We start from the raw sequence: 17,124 nt of genomic DNA, 5'->3' as shown, positions 1-17,124 counted from the left end.
CTTGGTTGCCTTTTTTCCCCCATTTGACTCAAAATCTCTTCCTGGATCCATGCCCTTTCACTCCCCTAGGTGCTAACTGCCCCGCTAATCCCAGCCCTCTCCCTCCCTAGGTAGGACAAGTGGATTTTTTAAGAACCAAATTTATCAGATCTTACTCAGTGCAAGCTCCCTATCTCCTTTCCCAGATTATCTCTCTTTACCTGTACTAACATTTATCAGTGGAACCCCCTCCTATGACCAAAGCAAGGCATTCTTCCTATCCCCTAATTTTTTATCCTTTTCCCTCCTCCTCCCCACTCATTCCCCTTTAAGTTCTCTTTCTGCAACCAAAGGTATCACCTTTCTGAAATTGCTACCTTTGGTTTGATCTGGGTACAACAGACATTATTCTCTATTCCCCTGCTCCCCTCCCCTTTTCATGTACCTTTCCGTGTTGTAAACATAGTCCCACAAAACCAACAAAAACAAAACAAACATTGATTTACCTGTACACAGGATATTATCAGACTCTATTCATAACACCCCAGGCCTACCACATCACTGTTACCTGTATCAGACTTCTGCCTTTACCCCTGCACATTTAGAAAAAAAAATTATGGGTCACTCAACTGTCACTCTGTTGCTATCCTTGGCTTCTGTATTTATTATTGTATTTATTATTACCCCTCCTGAATTTCTGTTGTTTGGGTGTTTGAGAAGTAAATCTCTTGGTTTTGGTCATCTTTCTAAATATATTTTAAATGCCTCTTTATTCTAGAACATCCATCTTTTCTCACGTATAGTTAAACTCAGAAGTATAGAACACGCCACCCTGGCCTGCAATGGTGCTTCACTGCTCTGCAGAACACATTATTCCATTCCTTCCTATGTTTTCTGGTAGTGAAGAATAGTCTCGTATTATTAGAATTTACTCTTCTTTTTATTTGAAGATCTTTTCCTAATCACTCATCAAATTTGTTGTTTCTGAATTTAACAACTTTGGGTCTTGGGGTTTTCAATCTCTGGCTTTTTTGTGGAGGTGATCTGTGAATTTCTTTTGACTGGTATTTCATTTTCTTCATTTAAAAGTTCTAGATTGTTCTTCTCCATTATTTCCTGTATTGTGGTGTTAAGGTTTTATGTCTTCATATGCACTTATGGTAAGCTTATGATCCTCAGGTGTTCTCTATACCTCCTATCTTCAAGCTCAGTATGTTTTCCTTGCATAGAGCATTTTTTCTTTTAATGTTATTGTTTTTTGTCCTTCAAATCAGTGTATTTGTGTTCCTGATTTTGTTTCTTTGGTGAGACTTGTCATTACAGATTCCAATTTTTTTCTATTCTGCCCATTACTTTTGCTGTACAATCAATAATTTCTGCCATTGTAATTCACAATACTCTTTGAACTACTCAGGAACAGTATATTGCATTTCCATGTTCTCCTCTCATTCCAGAGAGTCATCTGTCTCACCAAATATTGGATCATTTTCCTTTGTTTTGCAATATTTATTTATAGATGTCTGAATCTGTTTGCCAAATCTAGAGGTCATATTTCCTTCTGTTGTCAGCATATCTGTTTATGTTCAGTCTTTCAGTATTCTTCTTTCTGAGGTCTTTGATAATTTCAGTCTCCTCTCGCCCCACGAACATACACCCTTATTTTCCTTTATTGCTCACTTTCTGACTCTCCCTCTTCATGTGGTGGTTTCTGTTGGGGCTGGATCTCAAAGTGTATCATCCTCCCACATTGAGAAATTCACGCTTCACTAGCTCAGGTCTCTGCTTCAAGTAACTTTTGGATGGTCACAACTGACCTCAGCTGGATGCTGCTATTTTCCCTCAGGCTTTGGCAAAGTGTTACATACCTTCCCACCACTACACACACAGTACCCTGTCCTACTCCCTCCATTCTTAGTTCGCTGGCTCCCAGAAAGCATTTGCTCCTAAATGGCTGTCAACTGTTGTATTGCCTGTCTGTTGTAGCCCTGGCAGACCTCCATAGTTTGAAGCCAGGATCTCCAAAGCACTGGAAAGAAAGAGAAGAAGTGGGGTATAAGGGTGGATTTTACTGTAAGCCTGCATTGGGTCCTTGAGCCTTCTAGTACTACCTTACTGGGAGTTGGGGGAGGGAGGCTGAGTGAGCTCAAAATTAATTAGCATCAGTTTCTTGGGGTTTTGTGGGCTTTTTTAACCTTCTTTTGGATCTTCGGTATCCTAGACTATGAGACAGTTGAAGTTGCTTTATCTTCAGTGTATAATTTCTGTAGGGGTTTGAGAGTTTGACAGGATCAGATATTGTTGATTTTTTTTTTGCTTTTTTTTTGGTGAGGCAATTTGGGGTTAAGTGACTTGGCCAGGGTCACACAGCTAGTAAGTGTCAAATCTGAGGCTGGATTTGAACTCAGACCCTCCTGATTCCAAGGCCAGGTCTCTATCTACTGCACCACCTAGCTACCCCTGCTCTTCTGACATGAAAATCCCCCAATCACTTTTTTTTTTAATTCTGTTCCCATTTGTCCTATTAGTTTGTTGGGGGTTTTTTTTAAGTTTTATTATTGTCTTTTGTTTTTCTGCCATAGTTAACCACTCAAATTATGCCCTTTCTTATAACAAAGAAAAGATATTTTACTCCAAACACATTTATCAAGGAGAGTCACTTCCTCGATCTAAAGAGTGAGTGATGTGGCCATTTGGAACACTATTAAATGAAGGAATGAATGAAAGCATTAATTAATGAAAAAATGTTTAAGGCCTCATTGTGTGCCAAACAGTGTGATAAGTACTGGGGATACAAATAGAAAATTCAGATAATCCCTGTAACTTAAGTGATTCATATTCTAATTGGGGAAGACAATACATATATGAAGATTCAGCTGTAGGGCTAATTGAGAGGCCTAGTATTTCCAAGTGTCCAGTTACAGGGCAAATGGCAAGGTCTAATGGTCCTCTAACTTCCAGAAGGATTGTAATTTGTGATTTCTTGACCACCGAAGTGATTTGAGTTGAGTGGCCATGTCTTCCCTGTAGGATAGAGGGAACTGTAGGAATCAGACTTCTGCAGCAGGAAATCTAGATTACCTCTTGCAGGGGAGAGGATTGAGACTAAGTATCCAACAAGAAGGGGACATAAAAAAGGTAACACTGGCAGGAAGGCAAGGCTTGCTCTTCTGGGCCCTCAGGTGCCAGATGGTTCTGAGCCCCAGAAGCAGAAGCAGAGAAGATCCTTTTAGACAGAGTGTCTTCTTAGCATCCTCTTACATTGTCATATCTTTCTATGTGACTTGCACCTAAGTCTAGTGATGCTTTAAGAATACCAAGCAATAAAAATTTGAGAGTTAAAAAATAAATAGTTTGGGAGATAGATCTTCATATTACAAAAGAGAATATTTTTTTCCTGTGAAAAGATTCCCTGCAGAGCTCCCCTGAAATCCTTAACACATTTCAGTGTTTTTTTACAGACCTTTAATAACTTGACAGAGAAACTGGGAAAGAGAGAAACTTAAAGCTTACAACTGAAGAGTATTCATAAACAAAGAGAAAGTTTATCCAAAATGATAACACTATCAGTGTGAAAATAGGAATTGACTTACCAGTCAGTTTTTTTTTAAACATACGTTATATAATGAGGTATTTCTCTCTGATATAACTCATACACAAACTTCAAAAGGCAGTGACAAGTGTTGAGTTAGGGCTGGGGAAGGACCCCGATATATTTTGGCCAAGCATCTCTAACCTTAATGATCCCAAAGTGATACATTCATAAGGTGGATCATATGCGCATACAAAGATATAACAAAGATGTTTCAGGTTCTATGTAATCTTCCTCTTAAGTCCTCATAGAAGAGAAGTCTGCCCCTCGATAATTCAGGAGGGGCGGAACATCAAAGAGCTCAGCTGATATTTGTCTGGGGCCTTCTAGTCCTGATGAATCATACAACTAGGGAAGGTATGAATAGTGGAGAGACTGAAATAGAAATTGGGTGGGATTCTGTTGCCAGTTCTGCTACTAACTTGTGTGACCTCATTTATTTCATCTTCCTGAATTTTTGTTCATCTACCAAATGGGGCCAGTACCCCACAAGGTAGTCATGAGAACCAAATGAAACAATTGCATGTGAAAGTGTTTTCAAAAGCACAGCTCTGAATTGCTCATTAACAGGTTCATCAACCTTTATCGGCCAGGTCTAAATTCCTCCAAAGTATAGGCATCTTAGCTTGACATTCAAAATCATAGAATCATACAAATTAGAGCTGAAAGTGACTGTAGAGATCATTGAATCCAAATCTGTTCATTTGATTACTGAGAAAACTAAAATCCAGGAACTGAAATGACTTCTCAAAGGTCATGTAACCTATTAGAGGCAGAACCATGACTACAATTCAGGTTTCTCAGCTCTTAAATCCTAGGCTATTTACAATATACTGTATTACTTCTGAGAGCTAATCCTACTACAAAATACTAACATGATATTATTTTACCATTCACAGTGTTAGAGATGGGATCAGGACCTGTGATTTCAATGATATAGGGAGTTCCCAAAGAGGAAACTCCCTGTACCAGTAAAGGTTGTCATTGTCTCAGAAGCCTGATCCAAAAGAGTTACCTAGGACATGAGATGTTGAATGACTTGCACAGAATTATATAATTAGCGTGTGTTATAGATAGCACTTGAACCTAGTTGATCCAGGCTCTGAGGTTAGTTCTCTATCCACTCCTCAATATTATTGTGCTAGCAATCGTATGAGGTTATAAATTCCATGAAGGCATACATCTTGCCCCTTTTTATCTTTGTATCTCTCCGGAGGCCTAGCACATAGAAACCTAGATTTAGAGGTCATTTGGTCATTTCACAAATGAGGAAACTGAGAACTAGAGATGTTAAGTGATTCCTTCAAGGTCACAGAAGTGACAGTGGAAGAGAATTGGACCTGGGTTTTTTGACTCAAAAGTGACCTCTTCATTGCACCACACTGTCTCTGAACATACCAATAATTATAATGTAAGCATCCTTTTTTTAATAACTTGAATACATTCTGAGACAATCCACCAATAGGAAGTCATCAGAGCCTTAGTCATTATATAACTTTTGATTTTTGTTGATACTATCACACTATCTTCCTAGTGTCCCAGACTCATAACCTTGGAACCATCATCAACGTCTGTTTGGTGATTTGTTTGGATGGTATGGAAAGGCCACATTGGAGAATTATGCAAAAACACCGGAGGAGTTTGGAGCAAGGATATAGGTGGTAATTTTTGGTGACCTTGAACCATTTGGTTCATCTTTTTGTGCTTGAGTTTTCTAATCTGCAAAAAAAGAATGATGCTGTCTGATCTATCTCCTTTATGATTTTGAAGGAAAATACTGAGGTGATTTTGATGAAAATAAATATGTCATATGAATGTTGACTGCAATTCAGAGCTATTGTTACATCTGATGTTCATCTCTGTGTGGTCAAAGAAGAAACTCCCATTCCCAGAAGCATCTGCCAAGCTTTGGAATGTCCACTCTTGCCCCATACTTTGTAGTCACTCTGCAAGGGGATTGTCCCTTCCAACTGCAAGAGGTCATGCAGCTATAGTTGTAAAGCCCAACACAAAACTCTTTTTTTGGCTGAATGTCTTATCTGGGTACTCTCCAGTTTGCTAGAGGATTATTCACAGAGCTATGCCTTTGAATAAGAAAAGTTATGTTTCAAGTCTTTTTAAAAAAATAATTAATTAGTTAATTTTTAGATAGAGTAAGGTCCAGTCCTGTGATTTCAACAGTCTGGGGAACTCTTGCTACAAAACTCCTTCATCAATTCAAATCTGCTACTCAACCATAACTGAGAGTCTTAGAGAGCTGCCAAGAGTACTAAGAGGTTGAGTGAATTATCTGAGTGGTTTGTTCATGATCACACTGTGGTGGGTTGGAGCCAGCATGTACCAGCTCATGAAAGCTGGTTGTTAAATTTTCATTGCACTTTAAAGCTTGAAAGAGACCTGAGAGAAATTGAATGTTACATACAATAGCTATAATGACCAAGCTTGGCATCAGAGTTCAAAGGAAAAAATGCATCCCCTTCCATTCTTTATAGAAGTGGGGGACTGTGTGGAATATTGTGTAAGGGTTGGTTCACCAAGTATGAGAGGGAGGAGGAAATATATTCAGAGAAAAAAGTCATGTAAAAACAAGGACTATCAATAAAAATGTATTTTTTAAAGAAGTCATTGAGAGCCTAACCACTTTATTTTATAGAAAAGGAAAGAGGGGTCCAGAGAAGTTAATTGACTTATACAGGGTTGCATAGGTGGCAATTAGAAGAACCAGGATTCAAAATCATGTCTTCTGACTCCCAGTCCAATCAGTAATCTTCCCACTATCACATCATGGATCACCACCTGCCCACCCCAACTCCACTCATACCTGAGTGTTTCTTCCAGAATAGTCTATTGGGCAATGGTCTTAAGGGAATATTCTTATAGGGCACAGGAAAATAAATAGTTCTTATCCCGTACTATATAATTTCAGGACAGTGGGAGGCTCTTGCAAGCATCCAATAGTCTGTATATACCTGTGTTGGATTGGAGAGATTTGGATACAGCCCCGAGAAGGTCAAATTATTTCAAGTCAGCAGCTATTAACTGAGACTTGACCTTGGGGAAATAATAGATTCATGTATGAGAGGGTGTTTCTTAGGCCCTACCTGTGTCCAATGATAAAGGAAGCAATATAAAAGGACATAGTACCCTCACAAATGCAAAATCCTGTAATGATTACTATTAACTGGGCTCCTCCTCCTTGTGATTTGCTCTAGGAGAGTTGAATTAATTCATTCAAATAAGCCTCTGGCCACTCTCATGATAATTCCCACCAGTTAAGGTAGTGCCTGGGAAAGACAATCAGACATAATGAGGAAAGAAATAGAAACTGTGTCTGAAAATGAGCAGGAATGAAGGTCAATAATTAAACTGTTTCTAGAGATGTAGGAACAAAGTAAGCTGAATAGGCAAAAGCAAAACAGTAAATAGTTAAAAGAAGTAAAGTTTGTGGTTCAATTAGCTGAAAATAGACAATAGGTTAATAGCCTAGTAATTAAAGCGATTTAAAGAGCAAAGATTTACCTTTATTGCCAGAGGAGCTCACATTTCAGAGAAGAGTTGCTGTAAACTCTCTGGAAGGGAATGATCTTTCCCCCGTACTTCTCTACTGATCTCACCCACTCAGGACCTAAGGCCAACCATCTTTGTATATGTGTTTGGTCATTGGCTACTTGTAGCAACGCCAGGGTAGTGTAATTTCTAAAATGGGCCAGAAATCAGGGGTAGAAGCTATAGGGAAAGGAGCCAAGACTGAATATCTGAAGACTTGGAAGTTGTAGGCCAAATGCTAGATGTCAGATGCCTGATTTTAACATCCTTTCCTAAAGGATGCTAAAGCTTATCCCAAATCTCTCTTTGATCCTAAAACATCTCCCCTTCATATTTTTTTCCTAACTATGTCCTGGTTCTGGGGTGGTATAAGCTTGGGAATATACTCTAGCTTGAGACTTGCCAGTTTTACCTCTGGGTATTCATCTGCAATAGTAAGTATATATTTTTTTTAAATTTCTGTAGGTCAGAAGGATTATGCTTTATATACAAGCTACTTCTTCTAGGAAACTGGGGAGACAAGGCTATATAAATAATAACAGTAGTTAACAATCCCATAAGAATTTATTTGCAATGCACTTTCCTTAAGGTAGATATACAAGTATTATTATACTCATTTTATTGAAGAACAAATCAACCAACAAGTATTTATTAAACACTATACTGTGGTTGCTGTGCTAGGCGATGGGGATACAAAGGAAAAAAAAAACATAAAGCAGTCCCTGTGCTCAAGGAGCTTAAATTCTCTCCAGGGAAACTATAGGTATACATATAGGTATATACAACCCTTACACAAAGTCAATACAAAATGGAGAGGGAAACATGCTAGCAGCTAGGAGAACCAAGAAAAGCTTCACGGAGAAAATGAAGCTTGATTTGAGCTTTGAAAGAGGTCAGGGGAGTAGATACAGTGCTTTCCAAGCAGAGAGGACAGCCAGTTAATAAGGAGATAATAGGGAGAGAGTGAGAGAGAGAGAGAGAGAGAGAGAGAGAGAGAGAGAGAGAGAGAGAGAAGGTGAAATACTGTGTGAGAGCTGCCCAAGAAGGCTAATCTTGACTGTTCTACAGATTTTGTGGAAGGGGATAGTCATGGGTAACAGATTTGTAAAGGTACATTGAAGATAGATTGTGAAGGGCTTTAAATGCCAAAAAGGAGAGTTGATTTTTAATTGATCCTAGGAGTAATAGTTAGCCATGGGAGTTTATTGAGCAAAGGGGTAACACAATCAGACCTCTACTCCAGGAATATCACTTTGCTAGCCACACAGTGGGTACTATTGGACAGGGGAGAGAGTGAAGATAGATAAATTAGGTAAATAATTCAAAGTCCAGCTGAGAAATGATAAGGGGCATAAAGCTGAGGTCTGATGATGATGAAGGAGTCAATCAGTCCACCAACATTTATTATACACTTCCTGTGGTAAGCACTTTGTTGAGTACTGGAGATACAAAGAAAAGCTCAAATAGTGCCTGTTTTCTTTTTTTTCTTTCCTTCTTTCTTTCTTTCTTTCTTCTTTCTTTTCTTTCTTTCTTTCTTTCTTTCATTTTTGGCATTTTTAAATTAATTTATTTTTAGTTTTCAACATTAACTTCCATAAGCTTTTAAGTTTCAAATTTTTTCCCCCTCCCTTCTCACCTCTCTCCCCAAGATGGTGTACAACAAATATAGGCTTTACATATACATTCCTATTTAAAATATTTTCACATTAGTTACGTTGTAAAGAAGAATTAGAACCAATAGGAGGAACCATAAGAAAGAAGAAACAAAACAAAGTAGAAGGGGGAAAAAAGCAAATAGTATGCTTTGATCTGAATTCAAACTCTGTAGTTCTTCCTCTAGATATGGGTAGCATTTTCCAGCATGAGACTTTTGGAGATGTCTTAGATCCTTGCATTGCTGAGAAGAGCTAAGTCTACCAAAGTTAGTCATTGCACAACATGGCTGTTACTGTATACAATGTTCTCCTGGTTCTGCTCACTTCACTCAGCATCAGTCCATACAAGTCTTTCCGGGTCTTTCTGAAGTCTGCTTGCTCATCATTTCTTATAGTACAATAGTATTCCATTACATTCATACACCAAAACTTGTTTAGCTATTTCACCATTGATTGACATCCCCTCAATTTCCAGTTCTTTGCCACCGCAAAAAGAGCTGCTATAAATAGTTTTTACATGTGGATACTTTTCCCATTTTTATGATCTCCTTGGGATACAGCCCTAGAAGTGGTACTGCTAGGTCAAAGAGTATTAGTCCCTGTTTTTAAAGATCATACATTAGAATGGGAGAGAAGTAAAATATAAGTAATTAGGTATTTACAAGGGGTGTGTGTGCATGTGTATGGATCTCTATATCTCTCTCTATAGACATCTACATATTTCTATCTCTATCTCTCTGTCTGTCTATCATCAATGGAAGTCAATTTCAGAGGAGAGACAGAAATAACTGGGGCAGAGTGGGAAAGGCCTTCTGCAAAAGGGAGGGAAAGCCTTCTGCAGAAGGGAAGGAAGAAGCAAGGGGAAGATCATTCCAAGCATGGAGGCCAGATTGTGCAAAAGCATGGAAATAGGAGATGATATGTTGCATTCAAAAAACTGTAGGTGGGCCAGGGTAGCTAGATCACAGAGTGTGTAGTAAATTATAAGAAGAGTAGAAAAGTAGGAAGGGGCTAGTTCATGGAGGGCTTTAAATTCCTAAGGAATTCATATTTGCTCTTATGGATAGCAAGGAGCCATCACAACTCATTTAGGAGTAAGAATGACATAGTCAGACTTACGCTTTAGGAAAATCTTTCTGGCAACTGAATGGAAGGTAGATTTAAGTGGAGAATGACTTGAATCCAAAAGACCAATTAGGTGGCTACTGGGAAAATGGGAAGTTAAGAAAAGTGGAGAATTTTGGGTTCTGATTTAAATATGTTGAGTTTGAGATGCCTACAGGACATCTAGTTTAAGATGTCTAAGAGGCATTTGGAGGCACATGACTATAGTCCAGGAGAGAACCTAAGATTGGATATATAGATTGGAAATCACCTGCATGATAAATAAACACATGGAAGCTGATAACATTACCAAGTGAAATAGTATGGAGAGAAAAAAGAAAAGGACCTATGACAGAGCTTTTAAAGATGTCTATGGTTAATGGACATAACATGGATGAAGAACCAGAAAAGAAGACTGGAAATGAGCAGTTTCTCCTGCAGGAGAACTAGGAGAACAATGCCATGAAAGCCTAGGGAAGAGAGAGGATCCCACAGGAGGTGATCAACAGTCAAATGCTGCAGAAAAGTCAAGAAGGGCTAAGATATGGCAATGATCTTTGGGGATTTTGGAGACAGCAATTTCAGTTGATTAATGAGATTGGAAGCCAGACTGCTAAGAGTTTATAAAAGAATGAGAGAAGTGGAAGCATTGAGTGACTTGGGAAGGAAATACTCAAATAAAGAACTAGAGGTCATGGGACCATGGAGCTCCTTTCATTTCTGCACCATGATTCTCTACTGGGGCTCTCTACTCCAACTGCAAGTGATGTAGATTAAGCAAACCTCATCTTTTCTCACCTACACTACTCTCTGTCTAACTTCTGATCCATCCCCTCCACAATCCTTCCTTGGCACCCCTGCCAAAGTGACTTTCCTAAGGCAACATTGTGGCCACACTGAAAGAGATCTGCTTATAGAGGCAAACTACTGCAGAATCCTAGGACTCTTACTTCCTAGGTGTCTAATTGTGAGCAAATTATTTAGCTTCTTAAACCTATGTTCCCTCTTCTATAAAATAGAAGCAATAGTATTATTTTAGACTACCTATTTCTCAGGTGAAAAAGGCAAAAATGATTTCAGGAAGGGTGATGAGTGTGGTTCATTCACAACAATAATACACTAGGAGAAGGCATACAGAAGGAGAAGGGGAAAAAAGGGAGATTAAGGAAAAGAATAAAAAAAGAAAAAGTTTTAAGGAAAGTGGAAAGGAAGGATAAAGATAAAAAGGAGGAAAGAGCAAGATAAAGGAAGAGGGAAAAGGAGAGAGAGGAAGATAGAAAGAGGGAGAAGAAGAAGAAACGGGGGAGGAAAAGGAAAATGAAGATAACTGAAGAGGGAGAAACTGAAACTTGTTCACCTTCATATTCATTCCCAAACATGTGAGCATATGAACACACACACACACACACACACACACACACACACACACACACACTCACACCAGTAAACAATTATCTCTGGTGACAGTAGCTGTAGAGCATCAGGGTACTCTGAGCAGAGGACATTGCCTGAAGTCGAGAGCTATCAACCTATCCTCCATTGGCCTAAGGGGAATTCCTGCCTCGGAATCCATCCAGTCTGGGAGCTGTGCCCAGACACCCCTTCAGGAAGGCAGTCTCGATGTTGGTGCCAAACTTTCTCCTTCCCTCCTCTTCTCATTCCTCTCCACATGAACAGGAGTCAAGGGTTTTCCTTCTAATGCTTCTGTATCTCCTAGGAGAGTTTAATACTGATTTAAATTAGGCACCAAGAAACACCTGACAATTACATGCACCTTGAATCACGCTTTGGACCAATTAAAATAACTTTCTTGAGTCACTGAGCTTGGAGAAGATGGAAAGGGCATTTCCTGGAAGTCTAATCTGTCTGGAAGCCAAAGTGATGAGTCAGCCCCTCACCTTTAGCAAATAAGTAAAAAGTCCTTTGTCTCCCTAAAGCCTTAAACTTGGACCCATTTTGTCACACCTGGATTTTGGACAGAAACAAATAATGGCAACCATAGGAAGGTTTAGAGTTGATAGGTCTGACATTCCATATAAGAGAAACTGAGAAGCTTGGCTGGACTAAAAGATGAGGGCTCCTCCTCTGTCCTTGACCATAACCTTCTCTGACCCATTGAATTTATCAACTTTGTTTTTCCACCTAAGTGGTTCATTAAAGTAAACCAGCATTCTTCAGCTTATTGAGAAACCAAATATTTTGGTACAGGAAAAATGAGGATCCAGAAAAAAGAGCTTGCCTTGGGCCCCCCAAATCTGACACCTTTAGATACCAGAAATAAACTAATGTCCAAACTTCCCTTTGGCAAAAGATGCCACCACAACACTTCTCTGATCAAGAGATCCTTGAGTCTTCTTCCTTGCCCTGGGAACATAGGCAGGTTTTATGCAGACAAGGGACAAATGAGGAAGCAGCAGCTACTACTATTTGCTCCAAATGAATTAGCTAGAAAAATGCTTTTTGAGAGATTTTTATAATTATCCAGATTAGGGGTGTATTTCTTTTAAGAATCCATCGTTTATGTATACTACCATCTGACCTTCAAGTCATTTCTACTGTCTCATCTCTTTTTGTATCTCCTCCTATTTATCTTCAAATTACATATGTACAACCATACACAGCTAGGTTGTACAATGGACAGAGTTCTGGACTTAGAATAAAAAAGAACTGAGCTAAACTCCAATCTCAGACATTTCCTTGCTCTGAAACTTTTGGAAAGTCATTTAACATCTCTGTGCCCCATTTCCCTCATCTGTAAAATGGGAATAATAATAGCATGTAACTCACAGGTTTACTGTGAGAATAAAATGTCATATTTGTAAAGTGTTGTGCAAACCTTGAAGGTACTATGTAAAGGTGCTATGTAAATGCTTGTTTCTATTGTTATGGTTATTTTTAATTATTATTATTAACCAACAAGCATGCCCTCACTTCCTACTTTTTGCAATTCTGGAGTTACAAAGACAAAAATGAAGTAGTCCCCGCCACCAAGGAACTTACAATCTAGGCATAGAGTACAAAATGGACATATGTATAGATATATAAAATAGAAATGATACTTTCAGGGAGGAAGGGACAAGGAGCTAGGAGAATCATCAAAAAAGCCTTCATGAGGGGTCACCTAGGTGGCACAGTGGATACAGCATCGGCCCTGGAGTCAGGACGACCTGAGTTCAAATCTGGCCTCAGACACATAACACTTACTAGCTGTGTAACTCTGAGCAAGTCACTTAACCCCAATTGCCTCACACACAAAAAAAAAAAGGCCTTCATGAGAAGGTGGTGCTTAAAATGAGCCTTGAAGGAAACTGGGGTTCTATGAAGTGGACATAAAAAGGAATACACTTCTGCCATGAAGACCCACAAGTGCAAAAGCACAGAGATGGGAGATTGAGAGAACCCTCAGAAGGCCAGTTTGAATGGATTGAAGGGCAATAAGGTATGATAAGGTTTAAAGGTAAGCTAAAGCCAGATTTTAAAGGCTTTAATTACCAAATAAAGGAATTTATATTTGATCCTTGAGGTTAGGATCCACTAGATTTTATGGAGGGGGAGAGGAGTTGCATGGTTAGAATTTCACTTTAAGCAGATCAATGAGTCAGTTATGTGGAATATAGATTGAAAAAAATGAAAAAAGGAATATAGATTGGAATAGGAAGAGAATTATTTCTCACAACATAGGAAATAAAATTATATGAGTAATGTCATCTCTGCTTAAAATAGAGGCCTTCTCACCCCAAATTGTCTCTGATAGGGTCTCTAAAAAATGGGGAGCTTGGTAGAAGAACACGGAAAATACCAAGATGAAAATAATTGTGAGGACATTCCTAGAACATCAGTAAAATTCACTTAGCACCTAGAAATTATTTAAGAGCATAGAATTTTGAGTGGCAAGGGTCTTTAAAGCACATTTAGTCAAACCCCCTCCTTTTATAGAAGAAGAAACAGAGGCCCAGAAAAATTTAAGTGACTTGACTAGAGATACATACATCTCAACTGGCAGAATCTGAATTCTGGATTCCTGGTTCTCTGGAACTAAATCCATCATTCTTTTCATGACAACATACCCTTCACCTTTAAAGCTCAATGACATCATTTGAGGTATCTGATTCATTTTTAATATTCCAATTCTAATGGAAGAGGGCTAAGCATGAGATTAAAATCCACAAAAAATGTCTTTCACTACTATTAGCAGCATTATCATTTGTTTAACCCAAGATTTTCAGTACTCAAACAGGATGTGACAGAAACACAAGTGCTCTCTCTCTCTCTCTCTCTCTCTCTATGTGTGTGTGTGTGTGTGTGTCTGCATACTTTTGCACACATGTGTGCTCTCCCAGAGCATATCTTTTAAATGTTACAAAGCAAGAAAAACTATGAGCATACGTAGGAACTTTGTTAATCACTTTTTTGCCCCACTCCCCTTCCCAGGGGAAAAATAATTCAAACCAGTTTGCAATAAAATCTTGGAAGACACAGTCATAATGAATGGGTAAATATGAACAAATAACATTTTAGAACTTAAGTAATTTAGAGTGAGAGAATGAACTAGATATAATGGATCCAATGCTGGACTTGGAGTTAGAAAGATCTGAGCTTCAATCTTGCAATCTTGTCACTAACACATATCCACTATGTGACCATGGGTAAATCAATTAACCTAAGCCTCAGCTTTCTCATCTGCAAATTATATATATGTGTGTGTGTGTGTGTGTGTGTGTGTGTGTATGTATGTATACACACATATACATGTGTATGATGTCTATAGCAATAGTGTTAAACAGATAGAAACAGGTCCATGATACATGTTGACTTAGAAAACCATAAATTAACATTATTTCCGTGGTATTACATTTTTATATATTTAGTTAAATAATCCCAAGTACATTTTAATCTAGTTCTTTCCATAGAAATTATTAGCCCCATGTAGTCTGTGGACCCTAATTTGGCACCTCTCTTCTATAGTACCTACTTCACATATTCATTGTGAGGACAAAATGAAATAATTTATGTAAAAAATAAATCACTATATTAAGTACCATATAATAATTTAATTTAATTAGTAATTCAAGTAGCAAAGTCTGGACGTTCCATTAATTAACTGTCACGTTAAGTAAGTCATTTTGTGCTTTTGGCTCTCAATTTTCAGATCTGTAAAATGAACAGATTTCATCAGATAGGGCTATAGTGTTGCTTCCACTTCTAACATGATAAAATAGAAATAAGTAGATGCATACACATAAACACAAATGTTATATTTTAATGCACTCAACCCTAAATTATCTATGCTAATGGAGGAATAAAATGGATACATAATACACAACAGCCTTGAACATTTATGTTTGGCTTTTGATTTCATCATTAATTGTATTTCAGTGACTTATGTTCTGAATAAGATTCCAAGATAAATATTAGCATTTCTTTACTATAGACCTGTTGATGTATATGTCTAATCATGTTCTGCAAGCAACTGGGTGGTACAGTGGCGTGCTAGTCTGGAGCTGGGAAGACTTGAGTTCACACCAAATCTTAGACAATCACTAGATGTGTAAATCTGGGCAAATCATTTATCCTCTGCCTGCCTCAGTTTCTTCATATGTAAAATGAGGATACTAATAGCCTCATAGAGTTGTGACTATCAAATGAGAATGGTTTTTAAGTGTTTAACAGAGTGCCTGGAATATAATAGGCACTACATAAATGTTTATTCCCTTCCCTTTTGCTCCCTTTAAAAATTTCTATTGTCAAAAATATCATCATCCATTGGTCAACTACCTGCTGATGAGATGTTCAGAAGGAAAAAAAGCGTTAAGTGCCAACTTTGTGCCAGGCAACTGTGTTAAGCACTTTATGATTACTATCTCATTTAATCTTCATCACATCTTATAAGGTATTATTAGCCCCATTTTGGAGTTAAGGAAACTGGGGTAGAAAGGGTTTAAGTGATTTGCCCAGAGTCATACAACTTGTAAGTGTCTGAAGCCAGATTTTAACCCAAGTCTTCCTGACTTTGGGCTCAGTACTCTATCCACTGTGCCACCTAGTTTTTTCATGATGCATAATTACTAAGTTGTGCAGGGGCCATGATCTGTGTCACTAGAAGGAACGATATTATATATACACACACACACACACATACACATATATATATACACATATTCACACATATAATATGCATGTATGTACACATACATATATACACACATGTATGCATATATACACTATTCATGTATGTGTATATATGTATATGTGTGTGTGTGTGTGTGTGTGTGTGTGTGTGTGTGTAGACCCACACACACAGAAGTCAAATAATAGAGGAGGGAAAGTGATATTAAGAAATATGTATAATGGCAGGATAAAGCCAAGGATTGACAATATGAATGCATATGAGAAGCAGAGTACCAGCCTTGGATGTAGGAAGAGTTCCATTCATGTCCTACTTCTGATACACACTAGTGAGGTGACCATGTGCAAACAAGTTCTCTGGATCCACAATCAACTCTCTAACATGATAAATTACAGGTGGGTTGCCAATCTGCGTCTGTGGAACGAGTTTTAATATCCTCCACACTGATAAAATCACAAAGTTAAGATCAGGAAAAAAAAACAAAGATAATTTTTGTTTGGGATGACGCATATATTTGAAAACTTTCTTTTTATCTTAGAATATTCAGTAATGCATTTAATTCTGTGGACTAGAAGCAGGGTGCATTTTACTTTCTTTTTCCCCCATTTCTCCCCAAAGTAATTCATTCACCCCCCCTTTTCTAGCCCATCATCTCAACTCCCAAAATAATAATATTCAACATAAAAGTTTATTTTTTCACCACTGACTCCATAACATTTCCCAATGACACAAATCTGAGTCATTTCCTCCTGTTCTCTCAATTCATATCTCTTCTTTTTTCTCTCTTTGTTTTTCCTCTTTCCCTGCCTTTCATTCTTTTTTTCCTCATTCATTCATTTACATTCCTTTCTCTTCCTTTCTCTGTTCCTGCCTTTACCTCATTCTCTCCTTTCCTCTCATTCATACATTATTTCCCTCTTCCCTTCCAAACTTCCTCTTTCCCTTCCAGTATTTTTTTATCTTATTCTCTTTTTCATTTCCTCATTCATTGATTCTCTCCCTCTTTCTTATCCTCTATCCCTTCCCTCTCCCTCCCTCCTTCCTTCTTTCTCTCTTTTGTCCTCTTTTCATCTGTCTTTCTCTCTTCCCCTTCCTCTCCTCTCTCTCCTTGGTGTCTGACACCA

The sequence above is a fragment of the Phascolarctos cinereus genome, unplaced genomic scaffold, assembly GCF_003287225.1.
Source record: "Phascolarctos cinereus isolate Bilbo 61053 unplaced genomic scaffold, phaCin_HiC Scaffold_4;HRSCAF=312, whole genome shotgun sequence".
Taxonomy (NCBI): Eukaryota; Metazoa; Chordata; class Mammalia; order Diprotodontia; family Phascolarctidae; genus Phascolarctos; species Phascolarctos cinereus.
This window is presented reverse-complemented; position numbering follows the sequence as displayed.